We start from the raw sequence: 16,126 nt of genomic DNA, 5'->3' as shown, positions 1-16,126 counted from the left end.
CATCCTGCGCCACCCCTACACATCCTGTGCCATCCCTGCCCATCCTGCGCCATCCCTGCACATCCTGCGCCACCCCTACACATCCTGCGCCATCCCTGCCCATCCTGTGCCACCCCTACACATCCTGTGCCATCCCTACACATCCTGTGCCACCCCTGCACATCCTGCGTCACCCCTACACATCCTGTGCCATCCCTGCCCATCCTGTGCCACCCCTACACATGCTGTGCCATCCCTGCCCATCCTGTGCCACCCCTACACATCCTGTGCCATCCCTGCCCATCCTGTGCCACCCCTACACATCCTGTGCCACCCCTGCACATCCTGTGCCATCCCTACACATCCTGTGCCATCCCTGCCCATCCTGTGCCATCCCTGCACATCCTGCCAGTGCTTCCAGGAGCAGAGCCCAAAGCTGCACACAGTACTCCAGGTGTGGCTGCTTCTGCCCCGACCCCAGCAGGACAACCACCCCTTGTGACAGAAGGCCAGCTGAGTTCAATGCAACCCAAAATGCAGTTGGCCCTCCTGGAGGCCAGGGCACGCTGCTGGCCCATGGTGAGGCTGATGGCAGCACAGCCTTCTGAACGCTGCCTGCTCCTCCCAGCTCAGGACATACACAGATATAAATACCAGGCAGCAGTGCCTGTGCGTTTGCTCTTTCACTGACCTCAAGTAACATGACTTCCATACACACATGTATCCTACAAGTATGAGCAATCATCACGAGAATATGCACAGCACTTTTCTTTAAAGAGCAAGGTGCTCCAAACTGAAAATACGACATAGTAAGTATTGATAACACTTCCAAGTCGCTTATGTTTAAGAAGAAAAATGAGTGACACAGGGGAGCTCATCAGTTAGGGGCACATACTGGAAATCAAAAAAATAAAGGAAAAACACAAAACCACAACAAACAATAACAAAATCATACAAGATTCTTCTTTTAGAGTGAAGTAATGATATAATCAAAATAGAGGTGAGTAAATAAGTAATACAAATGACATGGACAGTGTTCACGTTGCAATCTCTGCTGTAACTCAGTTGAAGAACTTAATGTAATTGACTCAAGACCAATGATGATGCAAAGTTGAAAGCAACAGAAGAGTTTTACACAGTGTTTCAGTAACAAAAGTGTCCCAGAAATGATTATGATTCAGATCTCATTCGACAGATATGAAAACATAGGTAGTTGTTGACACTGAGCATTTCTGTTAAGTACTTAGAAATAAGTCACAGAAGATGCTCGTGGTTTATGCAGATGACAAAATAAAGACATGTTGATTACTACAACCACCCCTACAGAAAGGTGCTAAAGTCAGAACTCTTCATGTTGGTGGTGAGGCCCTGGCACTGCCCAGAGCAACGGGTGCCTCATCCCTGGAGGTGCCCATGGCCATGGATGGGGGCCCTGGGCAACCTGAGCGGGTGGGGGACAGCCAGCCCAGGGCAGGGCTGGAATAAATGATCTTTAATACATGGAATAAATGATCCCATCCAAATCAACCCCTCCACAATCCTCTGATTACTGTAGGATCCATTCTGCTCTTTATATCACGGAGAGGTGAGAAGCTCTCTTCTCACTGTAAAAGGAACCCACGGGAGGAGTTCAGATGCAGACACCTACAGTCAAACAGGTCTTCTTTATACACTGGCAATGCAGTGTCAGAATTGAAACTGCAAAAGCATTTTGTGTAACTATTTAACAAGCACTGAAATGTACAGCTGCAAACTGAATGGTGTATGCAAGCTGCTACTCTTCAATTAGCTGCTGTGATAAAAAAAACTGCTGAGCACATTCCAGACACAGAGATCCTATCAAGAGCTGCACACGCTGAAGAATGCTGCCTCGGTGCTTCAGCTGGGCCGATCAAACTGTATTTAACTCAGATTTCAAGAATTTCTTCACAAGACGGATATGACAGAGGAATTCTGTGACTGAACAGCGCTCAGGCAGAGCCAGTCTTAGCCTCACACACACAGGTCCCACAGGGGCTTACAGCAAAGCAGTGGAGGGGAGAGAAACCACCACAAGAACAGGAACAAGCAGCCAGGACAGAGCAGAACTTGTAAAACCAGGACTTCAATGTTTTCAAGGATAGGAAGGAAGCAGAACAGTTGTGATGGTTTACAAACAAAAACGTAAAGAATGTTCACAATTAAATTCCCTTGTAACCAGTTGCATTTGTAGGCATTTGAAATAAACAAATTTTGGTTATCAGAAAAATGACAGCAAGGTTGCTAAATATTGCAGCTCAGCGTTGGCCCTTCAGTAAGAGTGAATTTTGGAAAGAAAAAGAAAAGGATAAAGAAAGCGCAGGGGACTTCTCAGAATGTCAGCAGTTCAAATGCCATCCATGTTAGAACACTGGAAGCTCAGACTCAAGGCCAGGCTGGATGGGGCCCTGGGCAACCTGATCTGCTGGGTGGCAACCAGCCCACAGCGGGAGATTGGAACTGGACGATTTTTAAGGTCCCTTCCAGCCTCAATTATGCTCTGAAGCAAACGGTGTCCTGGGCTCCATCAGCAGAGTGGTGGCCAGCAGGGACAGGGAGGGGACTGCTCCCCTCTACTCTGCTCTTGTGAGGCCCCATCTGCAGCACTGCATCCAGGTCTGGAGCCCCCAGCACAAGGAAGACAGGGAGCTGTTGGAGAGGGTCCACAAAGAGCCATAAAGATGCTCAGAGGGCTGCAGCACCTCCCTACAAAGACAGGCTGAGGGAGCTGGGCTTGTTGAGCATGGAGAAGAGAAGCTGCGGGGTGACCTCAGTGCAGCCTGCAGTGCCTAAAGGGAGCCTGCAGCCAGGAGGGGAGTCAGCTCTTGGCAAGGGGAGATGGCAGCAGGACGAGGGAAATGGTTTGGAGCTGAGGGAGGGCAGCTGGAGGTTGGATGTCAGGGGAAGTTGTGTGCTGTGAGAGCGGGGAGGGGCTGGAACAGCTGCCCAGAGAGGCTGTGATGCCCCGTCCATCCGTGGAGGTGTTGGAGGCCAGGTTGGATGGGGCCCTGGGCAGCCTGGGCTGCTGTGAAATGGGGAGGTTGGTGGCCCTGCATTGGTGGGGGGTTGGAGCTTCGTGATCCTTGGGGTCCCTTCCAACCCAACCGTTCTGTGATTCCAGATGAGGACCACTGCAAAACTAGTGTCTCCTATTTTATCACGTTGGTCCGTGGTGAATCAGAGGTGGATGTTGATGGTTTGGCAGTAGAGGTCGAACCGTCGCAGTAATATTCTGTGACATTCCATTGCTGTGTTACAGCTGGCAGCAGAGGGGCAGCCTGATAAGATGGAACCTGACATGGAAGTCTGTATGAAGCAAAGATGTGCCATGAAACAATGGCACCCATGGACATCCATCAACACTTGTGAAGAGTTATGAAGACCACAGGGGATGTGAGCACAGTGAAGGCTGGGTGGATTTCAGCAGTCAAGATGGTGGCAGTGAGTCACTTCCACTGCTGCACATTGTTAGGAATGCAGCACACAGGTCCTCATTCATTAGCTGGCAAAAATGCATAGCTAATTGTAGTCTCTGTGCTGAAAAATAGTAGTCTGTAGCTGAGGATGTGCTCCATCAAATAGTGTCATTGTGCTTTGTAGCTGCAGTAGTTTTCATGGAAATAATTAGAAGACATTACTTTTGGAGCAACTACATGCACTGCTACACTCTGTAACCTTTATTAATAAAATACTCAACCTTTTGCAAAAACAATATAGCACATCCTTAATATGTGTCAAAAGAGAACAAACCCTGAATAATAACAGCTAAATGAAGAACGAAGCTCAGGGAGGAGCTGTTGTAAGCATAAGTGAAAACATCATTTAAAACACATCTGCAGTTCAGGAGAAAGCACAAAATTTAAACGAACATTAATTTAGATTTCATAAGTCACAGAGGGACAGTGACAGACACATAGATGAGTGACAGACACATTTATACTGTTATCTGATCCATCTGGTGAACAGGGAATAAGAACTACACATAAACCAGATGAGGTTTAACAGAAGCAAGTGTAGAGTCTTGCATCTGGGGAGGAATAATTGCATGCACCAGTACAGGCTGGGGGATGAGCTGCTGGAGGGGAGCTCTGCTGAGAGGGACCTGGGTGTCCTGGTGGACGGCAGGTCGGCCATGAGCCAGCAGTGTGCCCTTGTGGCCAAGAGGGCCAATGGCATCCTGGGGTGCATTGCACAGAGCGTGGCCAGCAGGTCGAGGGAGGTGATCCTCCCCCTCTGCTCTGCCCTGCTGAGGCCTCATCTGGAGCACTGAGTCCAGTTCTGGGCTCCCCAGTACAAAACAGACAGGGATCTCTTGGGAAGAGTCCAGTGGAGGGCCACAAAGATGGTGAGGGGCCTGGAGCATCTCTGCTATGAGGAAAGGCTAAGTGAGCTGGGTCTGTTCAGCCTTGAGAAAAGAAGACTGAGAGGGGACCTGATCCAGGTCTATGAATATCTGAGGTGTGGGGGGCAGAATGGTGAGGCCGGACTCCTTTCAGTGGTGAGTGGAGACAGGACAAGGGGAAATGGCTGGAAACTGCAGCATAGGAAGTTCTGCACCAATGTGCGCAAGAACTTCTTTACAGTGAGGTGACGGAGCACTGGAACAGGCTGCCCAGGGAGGTGGTGGAGTCTCCTGCTCTGGAGATGTTCAAGACCTGCCTGGATGCCTACCTGTGCTTTGGCAGGGGGTTGGACACGATGAGCTCTGGAGGTCCCTTCCAACCCCTACAATTCTGTGATTCTGTGAAACAAAGGCACATTCAGTGAACCTAGAAGAGGAGACAAGGTGCATATTGCATGGAATGGGAAGCAAGAAACTGAGAAAGGTCTTCAGAAACATGGAAGAAACAGCACAGTAAGCTGCCCCACAAAGTAAAAGCTGAAGAGTTTGCACAGCCCCAAGGGCAGGAGCCAACACAGCATGGCAACAGAGCTAATGCCAACTTTGTAGCAGCACATACAGCCTGATGTGCTGCAACAGCCCCAGGGACACAGACAAAACACAGGTGTAAGGGTATGACAGGAGGGAGGGAAACAGCAACAGTGTGAACCAACTGAAGCCTCCTGTACTGCCTGTGACCCCACCTGCTGTGCCTGGGTTCGTTAATTTTCTTCACAGAGGCCCGTGGGGCTGTTTGGGGTTGGGCAGCATGGTGTTGACAGCACACGGATGTTTTGGTGTCTGCCAAGCGGTGCCGTGCAGAGACAAGGACCGTTCCGTCCTTGTGCTGCTGTGAGGGGCTGGGGGGCACAGCCAGGAGAGCTGAGCCAGCCTGGTCACAGGGATGTTCCTTCCCTTACAGAGTTGTGCATGGTGATAAAAGCTGGGGGAAAGAAGATGGACATCGAGGGAAGCGATCTGTCCTTCCATAAGGCCTCACGAATGACGAGCCTGCTTTCCTAGAAACGGATGGCCACCTGCCTGCCAGCTGGAACTACTGACTGGATTCCTTGTTCTGCTTTGCAGCTTTTGCTCTACCAGTTAAGCTGTCCGTGTCCCAATCCATGAGTTCCCATGTTTTTCCCTTTCCAATCCCCATCGTGCTGTAGGGCAGTAAGAGCAGAACTGCATGAGGCGGCGAGTGCCCAAGAAAATACAGACGTCAAGCGATACAGATTTTGTCAGCCACAACCACCCACAGCATGAGCCCTGTGCTTTCTCCTACAACTGCACACAGTGGTCACTGCTCCTCTGTGGGCAGAGCCAGCCAGGATGCTGATCCGACTGCACGAGGTTATTTCTATGATCCCAAAGAAGAAAAACATGGGAATAAAAGAAACTGAAGTAGTAACCTGTCCTTTTATACCACTGAAATGGAAAGCTTCACGAAGTTCTCAATGACTGATATTTAAAAATGATTCTCTGCTGACCCAGCAGGTACAAGCACAGCTCTTGGCTCTCCACCTGGACATCACCAGTAAAAACAAGTTCTTCAGTCTGCACAAATTATACGTATTTTGCCAGGGGAAAGTGTTTGCAAATCTTTAATACTCACAAATTCATACACTGTGAACGTTAGGCCCTGCACTTCCTCCACAACACTTTCAATTTCTTTAATACCATTGAAAACACATTTGTAAATTGAAGGCTGTGTGCACATTAAAACTCAAGGTTGTAAGTTCTCCCACTTCAGTACAACTAAAAACTATGGGCATGTGGTTGGTAAGCTATATTTTCTTTGCGGCAGTTTAGGATCTTGATAGGAGCTGAATCATTTAAACAAATTACTTTTAGAATGCATTTACAGGCAGAGAACAAGACAGCTAAATTTCAGGGTAAAAATAAATAAAAATAAAAGATACAATAAAAGAATGGCCCAGGTTGGAAGGGACTCACGAAGCTCCAACCCCCCACCAATGCAGGGCCACCAACCTCCCCATTTCACAGCAGCCCAGGCTGCCCAGGGCCCCATCCAACCTGGCCTCCAACACCTCCACGGATGGACGGGGCATCACAGCCTCTCTGGGCAGCTGTTCCAGCCCCTCACCGCTCTCACAGCACACAACTTCCCCTGACATCCAACTAAGCCTTTCTTCTTTGAGCTTAAAACCATTCCCGCTCATCCTATCACTGTATACCTGAGTAAAAAGTTGATTCCCCTCCTGTTCATAATCCCCTAGGTGTTACCTCAAAGAAGCATTTTGCCACATTTGCTGCCTTGCATTCAATGGACCTTGATCCCAACCATACACGAGTAAGAAAGTCACAGGCAAACTTCCAGGGATTAGCAGGTTATTATTCTCTTTGCCTGTACATACAACTTCTTTTGGGATGGACCTGCAGATCTCCTCCTTTTGGTCTGGTCTCTGGAGCCAAGTGGCCCCAATCTTCTACCATTGGATCCCAAATAACAAGAACTACCAAACTGCCCTTCCAATGGGCAAACCCTTAATCAGCAACAGCTGTGAGCTGCATTTGGCTGCTCAGTGCCTTAAGGGATAGGCAAACTAAACTGTCCCATAGTCCTCCCTGGACTCAGAATCCCAGAGAAAGTTCAGCTGAACAGAAAGGGACAAAACAGTAACAGAAAACATAATCACAGAGAAGTAAATGGATTGAAAATGTGGCTAGAATAGTGCAGTCCAGTAAAATGGAAAGACTCCTTCCAGAGAAGGTAACGCTGAAACAGCAGACCTATGAATTGTATGATTTGTAAGAATCAGACAAGATTTGTATGATTTTGTAGGATGTAGCCCAAAGTGCTGATTCCATCATTAGCTGAATTGAAAGGCATGTGGAAATCGTTCCGTATTTGCTTTACTTTCCTCTTCTTTTTTTTCATAATTCCACTACAGGATGGATGCAGTACATTACAGCTCTGTGCTCCACGGAAACCACACTCAGTAAACCACCACGAGTATCTCCCTGGACCAGAGCTCCCCAGCTCACCAGCAGCAAAGAGCCACACATTGCAGGCACCAGGCAAAGTCCATGGCAGCGCTGCAGCAGCTGAGCAACATGGTTGTTAACAGGCCAAACCAGACAGTGACAAGCCCAACGTCTCTTAAAACCAAGAAGTTATAAGCCAGGCTACTTAATTCCAGAGCAAAACAGACTGCATTTTCTCACTTCACCAGTGGCAATTTTACTAGTGAAATGACCTGTGCAGGCTGTGAAAGACAAAAAGGCACTGAACCTTACAGCCATCCTGCATTGCTGACCGAGAACAGATGCAGCTGGGCACTTAAAGTGGAAGCAACAAGAGCAGAGGAACTAACGTTAGAAACTAGAGACCTGAGAGAGGGGGATTTGAGAACCTTACCGTGGAGATGACCGATACCTTCCAACAACAGCACCAGGGAAGCCTAATAGCAAAGAGTTAAACATGCTAATTTAAACCTGCTGTGAAAAGTAGTGCATCCTACAAATCAATGACTACCACACGAGCTAATTGCATTTACTCCTAGCAGCTGAACTAATAAACCACCACAAGGAACACTTGCTATCGCTCTTCCCCCACAGGCCTGCTCTTAGCACCGCATTCACTAACATCACTTGTTCTGAGCCAGGTCACTCTGCCGATCGTCCCCTCCCTGACAGCGCCAGCAGAACCATCAGAGAAAGAGCTGTGCAACCAGAGGGCAGCTGAGGGCAACAGCAGCAAGCAAGCAGTTCAGGGCTCACTTCACAAAATACCAGTACTTTCCAGATATCCAAAGCAATATATCTTCCAGTCCCACGCCACAGACACATTCTTCCCAGCTGGAACATGTTGCCTTTTAAAGGACTAACACCTACCTGTGCCAGACTAGGCAGACGGCGAACACCTACAGTCACATGTGTGCAGACCAAGAGGGAGCAACAACCTTATCCACAGCAGGATGGGGCAGGAATCCAGATATTGTATCATGATGAATGAGCAGCAGACATTCTAATTGACCTGAAGCAGAAGTAGCTCTAAGACAGCAGGTGGAGGACACATTTGGATCCAGCTCTGAAAAGAGAAAACAAAATACTGAGTGATAGAAAAGAAGTATACAATATAAATAAAAGCTTTCTAGAACAGACCAACCCATGTGATACTTCATAAGCAGCACAACTTGAAAGGAAGGATGCAACTGACAGTGACTAAAGCCCTCCCTGCACATCCATGTTGCCTGTAAGGTACTTCTGCCCAGGCACTGCACCACACCTGGATAGCTTGTAAGCTGTTCAGCTGTCAGTCTGTAGCCAGCTTGTGACTGAGCAGGTTGGAGATAAGGTGAAGTATACTTCCCTGTAATGTGTCGACATGTTGAGGCTTACGCTGGTAAGAATCACAACATGGTAAAGTTTGGAAGACACCCCTGGAATAGGCCTGGTCTAACCAAGAAGATGGGGATGCTCATGAATCTCACATGAATGCTCTCGGTTCTATTTCTGCCATAGGACATCTCCGGTAACTCTGGGGAAAGCAGCCCAGTCTGGGAGCTGCTGACCAACCAGCCTGCTTTCATGCTTCAAAAAAGAACCTCTAAAGGCTCTCGACCTTCCTGGCATTTTCACAGGAACTACTGGCTACCCTGACAGGCTGTCAGTGCTGCAGACAGGAGAATGACTGACCCCACAGACTCAGGGTACAGTCAGGCAGCTTCAGTGGCTGCATGTTCACAATAAGGTCCAGAATCGATGGGTCTGAGGAGGAAAAGGCCGCTCCTTGGAAAGGAACATACGAGAGCATGACTTTGTTTTAACAGCCCTCCACTGCAGGTGATGAAGGGCAGAAGCATTACAGCACAACAAATGTGCACCCACAGCACTCACAGGTGTGAGCTCACACCCAGCCATGCAGTTAGAAGCAGCTGTTCAGAGAACAGACAGACAAGAAAGGAAACACGAGCATCACGGTGCCAGGCTGGGCAGTCCAGGGCAGCCGCAGAGCAGACAGCCCCAACAGGGCAGTAAGGAGTCTCAGCTCAGCAGGGTTGAAGCAGGGCAAGAACAAAGGGCAGAAAGACTGTGGTGAATTGTGCCAAAATAGAGTTAAAGAAGGATAAGGTCTGGGATAGCAGTGACTGAGCACAACAAAGCAACAGAGGCAGTGCAGGTCAGAAGGACTGGGCCAAGCCAGCAAAGAGCCAGAGCACGAGGTACAGAAACAGCACTGCCATGCTGCAGAACAGGAGGTATCAGAGACTGACAGAGCAGCAGCCTCACTCTCACCATGCCCAGGGGCCAGGCTGGGAATTACTCCCCTAGTGCCAACGGGCAGGAATCCTGCTCAGAAAGGAGGTCTGGTTCCTCGTGGCAGTGCCCCTGTGGTGAACAGTTGGGTGTCGACTGCTACTGAGGCAGTACCAAGAAACCGGTTCTTTTCAGAAGGTGCACAACTCCTCCAGGCATGTCGTACTTTGAAGTCATTCTCCAAGAAGGGCGCTGCTGACACCCACAAGGTTGGAAACGACCTGCAAGATCATCCAGTCCAACCCCCCTCCCATTCCTATCAGTGCCACAAGCACTAAACCATCTCTCATAGCTCCTCATCCAGGCGCCTTCTGAACACCACCAGGGACGGCGACTCCACCACCTCCCTGGGCAGCCATTCCAGTGCCTGACCACCCTTTGAGAGAAAAAGTTTCTCCTAATATCCAACCTAAACCTCCTCTGGTACAACTTCTGGCCATTTCCTCGGGTCCTACTATTTGCCTGGGAGAAGAGGCCAGACCCTTTTGCACCACAGCCTCCCTTCAGGAAGTTGTACAGTGCAGTCAGGTCTGCCCTGAGCTCCTCTTCTCACACTGAACAATCCCAGCTCCCTCAGCCGCTCCTCATATTTGTGCTCCAGACCCCTCACCAGTTTCGTTGCCCTTCTCTGGACACGTTCCAGGGCCTCAATGTCTTTCTTGTAGTGAGGGGCCCAAAACTGAACACAATACTCGAGGTGCGGCCTCACCAGTGCTGAGTACAGGGGGATGATCACCTCCCTGCTCCTGCTGGCCACACTATTTCTAATGCAGGCCAGGATGCCGTTGGCTCTCTTGACCTTCTCATCCCTCTCACATTTAATTTGCGCTAGCCTTTCCCAGCAACTTGACCCCGGGGTCCCTCCGCAGGTGGTGCCGAAAGAGGAACCTCAGGAGAGAGCTCAGGATGTAGAGAATGACAAGGAGGGAGAACCGCCTGCCGAGGCAGCTCGGCAAGGCCTGCGCTGAGAGCAGCGGTCAGACGCGGCGCACTTTGTACTCGGCGAGCACCGGGCGACGCGTCTCCCTCTGCGAACACGGCGGGTGCAGCCCAAAGGCAGCGCCGAAGACGGCCCACAGCCGGCTGCAGGACAGCACCGGGTGCCTCGGGGCGAGGGGACGGGGACCTTTCCGTCCAGGCGCCGTCAGACGAGCGCTCCACGCCCCCGGGAAGCTCAGCCCACGCGGCAGGAAGGGCCGCCGACGGCTTCTGCAGCCCACACGCGGGGCGGCATCCCGGGACGACGCCCCCCGCTCCGCCCGCCTCAGCGCGACGCGCCGAGCACCGGAGCCGCCGCGGCCCGTCCCGGGGGTGTGGGGCGCGCGCTGAGAAAACGGCGGAGGCCGAACGGGCGGCACGGCGGGGCGGCGCCGCGCCCGCGAGGAACGGCGCGGGGCGATTCCCGGCCGGAGGGCAGCGCCCGGCGGAGGCGTCCCGGGGCGGGGGGCAGCGGGGCGCGGCGCTCACCGTCCCGGCCATTCTCCTCCCGCCGCGCCCGCGCCGCTCTCCCGCTCGCACCGGGGCCGCCGTCCCGGCGCTGAGCGCCTGCGCGACGCTGCGGAAAGCGGCGCAGGGACCGTCTGCAAAGTGCGCACCGCGCGGCGCGACCTGCGCAGGGGCGGCGGTGCGGAGCGGCCCTCCCGCAGCCCCCGACCGCCGGCGAGGAGGCACCGCGCAGGGGCGGCCGCTGCCGGCGCTCGTGTTTTAGCGGCGCTTCGGGAGACGGGAAGGCGGTCGCTCCGCGGTCCCTGCGAGAGCCTCGCGGGGGCGGCGCGGGCCGCCTCCTGGAGGCGGGGGCCGGGGCCGTACGTTCCCGGTCCCCGGGGCGCCCCTGCGGACGGTTTCCGTGCGCCGCGGGGCTTTGAGGCGGCCGCGGGTAAGGGATGGCCGGGCCGCCGCCGCCGCCTCCTCCGCCGAGCCCCGGCGCCCCGGGCTCAGCGCTGCGGCATCTCCTCGCGAACCGCCGCCGCAGCCCCCGCGGCGCCCCTCACCACGCCGCTGTCGCCGCCGCAGCCCATCGGTCGCCGCCGCCCCGCACCGCCGTCGCGCCCCTCGTACCTGAGCGCCGCCGCACCGCACGCAGCCCCCGCCGCCGCCGCCGCGCCTCCGCTCGCCGCCGCCCGGCCCGGCCCGGCCCTGCCCCGCCCGCGGACCCACCTGGCAGCGGGGCTGGGGCCGGAGCTGGGGCTGACGCGGTGCCGCCTGCTTGCCGGGTGCGGTGCGGTGCGGCTCCACCGCGCCAGCAGCACCCGAGGGAGCGCTCAGAACCCATCTCTGCCCGGCGGCTGCCGCGGGCGCTGCGGGGACAATCGCTTACCGCGGCTCAGCGAGACATCGGAGCTGGTGTGGCACCGACTGCAGTCATACTCTAACAGCGAACGTGGGAAGAAAATGGCTTTGAATCGTGTCTAATACTTCGAATTCAAAACCGGTCTCTGCCGAGAGTCGTTATCCCGAATTTGCTGCTCCTCTTTGTACCTGCCCTTAAGCAGCTGTGGGGTGTGAGGATGCTGTGCTCGGGGCCGTGGGTCTGATCTGCTGTGCCGGGCACTTTGGGAAGGACAAGGGATGTTGTTCAGTGAGAATCCAGTAGGAGATATTTATGCAGTACGCTTTCAAAGAACAATTTGAGTAAGCGCTGAGGGAGTCTACTGTAGGTTAAAGAAGCACCAGGAACAATGAGAGATGAGTGTTGCTAAAGGAGGTGTAGCGAAGGTGCTGCGCTGAGGGGCTGTGAAGGCAAACAGCTCAGGTTAAGAGGAGAAACAGATGAGCAAAGACAAGCAGATCTTCCAACTCCAGGTGTTCAAATCTGGCGTAAGCTTAAAAACTAAATAACATCTTGTAAAGATTATGAAGTAGATTTATATCTCTTATAATTGGGGCTATACATTCTGCCCTAAGTTTGCACTTTTTCTGCGTGGTATTTTCAAGCTTTTTCACAGAACCTGAATCACAGAGAGACCAAGGCTGGGGGCACCCAAGGCTTCCTCTGGTCCCACCCTGCCCCAGCAGGGCCACCCAGAGCAGGGTGCTCGGTCCCACGGCCAGGTGGGGCTGCAGATCTCCAAGAAGGAAACTCCACAGCCCATACGAGAAGGCTGTGCCAATGGTCCAGCATCAGCACAACTGTGCTTCCTGGCAGGCAGGGCAACTCCTGGGCCCCCATTTGTGTCCAGCACCGCTTGTCCTGGCACCAGCACCACTAGAAAGAGCCCAACTTTGTCCTCTCTTCAGGGATTTAAGGCCACTCACCACAGAAGACCCTCCTGAGCCTTCCCTGCCCCATGCTGAGCAGCCCCAGCTCTCAGCCTCTCACAGCAGAGGTATGCTGGGTCCTTCGCCATCTCTTTGGCTCTGCATTGGACTCTGGTGCGTCCAGATCTCTTTTGTACCAGGGAACTGTGACCTCCTGGTCACACTTTGCCTAATGCAGCCACTAATAGTGTTAGCCTTCCTTTTGCCACTGCTATTTGCTCTGGTATACAATTGTAAAGGAAAAATAGTTTTTGTTACCCATAATCCAGAAACTCACCTTCGGGTACCTTCTTCGGGTACCTTCTTCGGGAAGAAAAAGTTTAGCATGCATATTGTAAAGATCCATAAGTGCTGTACACATCCAGGAAACACAGTCTGAAATAACGGTGCAGCAGATGGTACCTGCCTTGCCTGAGGGACAAAGCCGAGCCCCAGGTGTCACAGCAAGAAAGCACTGCGTGGTGGTTTAGGCTCAGACTGCTGGTGGGAGGCTGCTCAAGTGAGCGAGCCTGGGTGTGCTGTAAAGAGCTGAGAAGCGTGTTTCATCACAGCTCTGGGACTGGGTGATGCTCAGGGCCAAATAGCAGGGGCAAAGCTCCCAAAAAGTAAGTCATCCCTGTAGAGTAAGGAATGGAAGAGCATGCAGGGAAACAATACTCCTGTTCTGATAGGGCAATACTCATCTGTTAATGAGATTGTCTTCTGTGTCCAGACATCTGATCTCAGCCAACCCCATACCCGGTGTTAGTAACCCCATACCTGGTCTTTGGGACATTCTGGACGGTCTGCACACCATTTTATTGCACCCTGAGTGCAGTTGGCTGTGAATCACTTTGGAGTGAGAGAATTCAGCACCCTGAGGGCTGTGACTGATACCTGCAGTCATCCTGGGGATTCACATGCAAACAGCTGACCTGCTCAGAGGCAAACCGTGCTGATGAGTTGGGCTGCACATGGAAAAGTCACATTATTTATATTCCAGAGCCTTGGAGAAGATTGATGGGCACCTTGATCAGATGCACTGTTTTTCACAACATTTGCATCTTTAAAGAAAACAAAGTCTTATTAGTGAAGAGCAGAGTGGTAGCTCCTTCACAGGACAGGAGACGAGGACTATTTTCTTCTGTTTCTTAAAACTAATAGCACAGCTGGGACAAAAGCTGCCTGTGTTTGTAACGTATTTTGTACTTTTTTTTCTCTGTGATCAGAAGTAAACTGTTTCAACGGGATAAGGGTTAAGTAATCCTGCCCAGGAGATCCAGAACAGTGAGTTACCTCGCTGCAATGAAACAAGAAAGAATATTCAAGTGTGTGGAGCCAGTAGGAATTGAAGAATGTCTTAGGTTGGAAGGGAGCTTTAAGATCATCCAGCTTCAACTCCAAGAGAAGTGCACACAAACGTGTGTGCAACTCATGGCATGGGTCACGGCAGACTAAGCAGAGTTGGAGGCACAGCCAATGCCCCAAGGGGGCATGCACTGTATGTTATAAGCTTGATTATGACACTCAGTGATTTGGCTTCTCAGTCAGCCTGTGACCCCCAGTACAGTCCAAGAATTCTGTACCACAGTCCTCACGCAGCTGAGTGTCCTTGAAGGTCGGTCCTTCTTTGCAGACAGTAGCATAAAAATGGTGGCACAGGTTTAAGTCATAAGTGCCACCTGACTCATTTTGCCTGTTTCTGCCAACGGCCAGCAACGAACACCTACAGAGGATCCTAACACAGCAGACACACAGTGATTCCTCCTGGAGCCCTTTCCTAGCTCCAGTGCTTTCTGATTCAGACCTACTGTGGCCGAGGTGGTGGCTCAGTGCCTCACTGCTTTGAGTTGCTCTTTTGTAACTTTCCTCAACTGTGTACTCAGTTGTGAAATTAAAGGCCGCTGTCTCAGCTGCAGCTGGGTTGGAATTGTTTTCTTCAGCGTGTCTGCTAGGATGTAACGCTTTGGTTCTGGGAGGAGACCAATGTTGATAACATGCTGATGTTCACAGCTGCTGCTAAGCAGTGTGGCACAGAGGAAAGGCAGCAAAGGACCCAGAAGGGAGCAGAATTAGAACAGCTGTCTGAAACCGGCCAGAGGAATATTCCATACCATATGGCATCACGTGGAAGGAGTTTTGAAGGAGATGAAAGTTGATCTTTCCTTCTCTTCCACTGCTCAGGGGCTAGCTGGGCATTGGCCCAGAGTGGGGAGCAACTGCTCGTGCATCACTTGTTATACACATTCATATACACTGCCATGACTATTACCCTTTCCCTTTTCTCTCTACTAGTAAACAGTCTTATTTCAACCTATGAGTTCTACTTTCTATCCTGTCACCCATCCCCCTGGGAACAGAGGGAGCAATGACTGCGTGATGCTGAGCCACCTGCCAGGGTAAGACACAACAGTCAACTCAGCGCCCAGCTCGTCAGAGGGATTGATGTGACCACAGGGCTGCGGTGAGGGCTGTGGCACCATAGGGTCTGCCAGAAGGGTTGGGGTAACCGCAGGCTCAGACAGAAAGGCCAGAGCAACTGTGGGACCTGTGACAGAGCTCGGGGTGGCCGCAGGGCTCACGGCAGCTGGAGCAACTGCAGAGCTCACATCAGGAGCTGGAACAACCACAGAGCCCATTGCAGGAGCCACAAAGGACACGACTCTGTCTGCATCCATGCGATCACTTCATGTGTGCACCTGCAAGGGAGCTGCTGAGTCACGGCCTGAACCCCTGATTGACCACCTGAGGCCGGCGCTGGGTCGGCCCTGGGGCACAGTGAAGGCGATTCACTGCTGCAGGAAGGCTGGAGCCTGGCTGCCCCCCTCCCAGGCCCATTTAAGAGCTGACTGCCGGCAGGGAAGGATCTCTGCTGGAGATCTGCTCCTCTGAAGTGTCATAGCGAGCCCAGGACACGGGTAAGCATTCCATCTCTTCTGTTTTGGTATAACAACTGCATAGCCAAACTCTGGTATATTTCATATCTGTAACGTCTGTACATTCACTGATTACACAGCACCCAAACCCTCATTCGCTGGAAAAGCATCTGCTCTGTACCTCACCTCCTAGTCACTGTCATCACTAAAACCATAGGCCTATTTTCAGCTGAAATTATCTTTCAGTTTGAAGAATTAATTTGTTCCAGCTCTGCTCCAACAAGGACACGCACAGCAGCCCCAGACCAAATCCAGGCAGCTTCTAAGCTCTCCGCAGAGGAGGCTCCACAGC

General features: G+C 52.2%; 1 long non-coding RNA gene across 1 annotated transcript; it reads right to left on the bottom strand.

Moving 5' to 3' along the window:
- Window positions 1-7,760: 7,760 nt before the first annotated feature.
- LOC122189169 lies at window positions 7,761-11,748 on the bottom strand. Its single transcript, XR_006181725.1, has 3 exons — window positions 11,720-11,748; window positions 8,237-8,432; window positions 7,761-7,803 (listed from the first exon to the last, which is right to left on the bottom strand). It is a non-coding gene; the product is annotated as an uncharacterized LOC122189169 (long non-coding RNA).
- Between the last annotated feature and the right edge of the window lie 4,378 nt (window positions 11,749-16,126).

This window comes from Lagopus leucura, unplaced genomic scaffold (genome assembly GCF_019238085.1).
Source record: "Lagopus leucura isolate 7727_CA_CO unplaced genomic scaffold, USGS_WTPT01 Super-Scaffold_100141, whole genome shotgun sequence".
NCBI lineage: Eukaryota > Metazoa > Chordata > Aves > Galliformes > Phasianidae > Lagopus > Lagopus leucura.
Note: the sequence above shows the minus strand (reverse complement) of the source record. Positions and strands in the feature narration are given on the sequence as shown.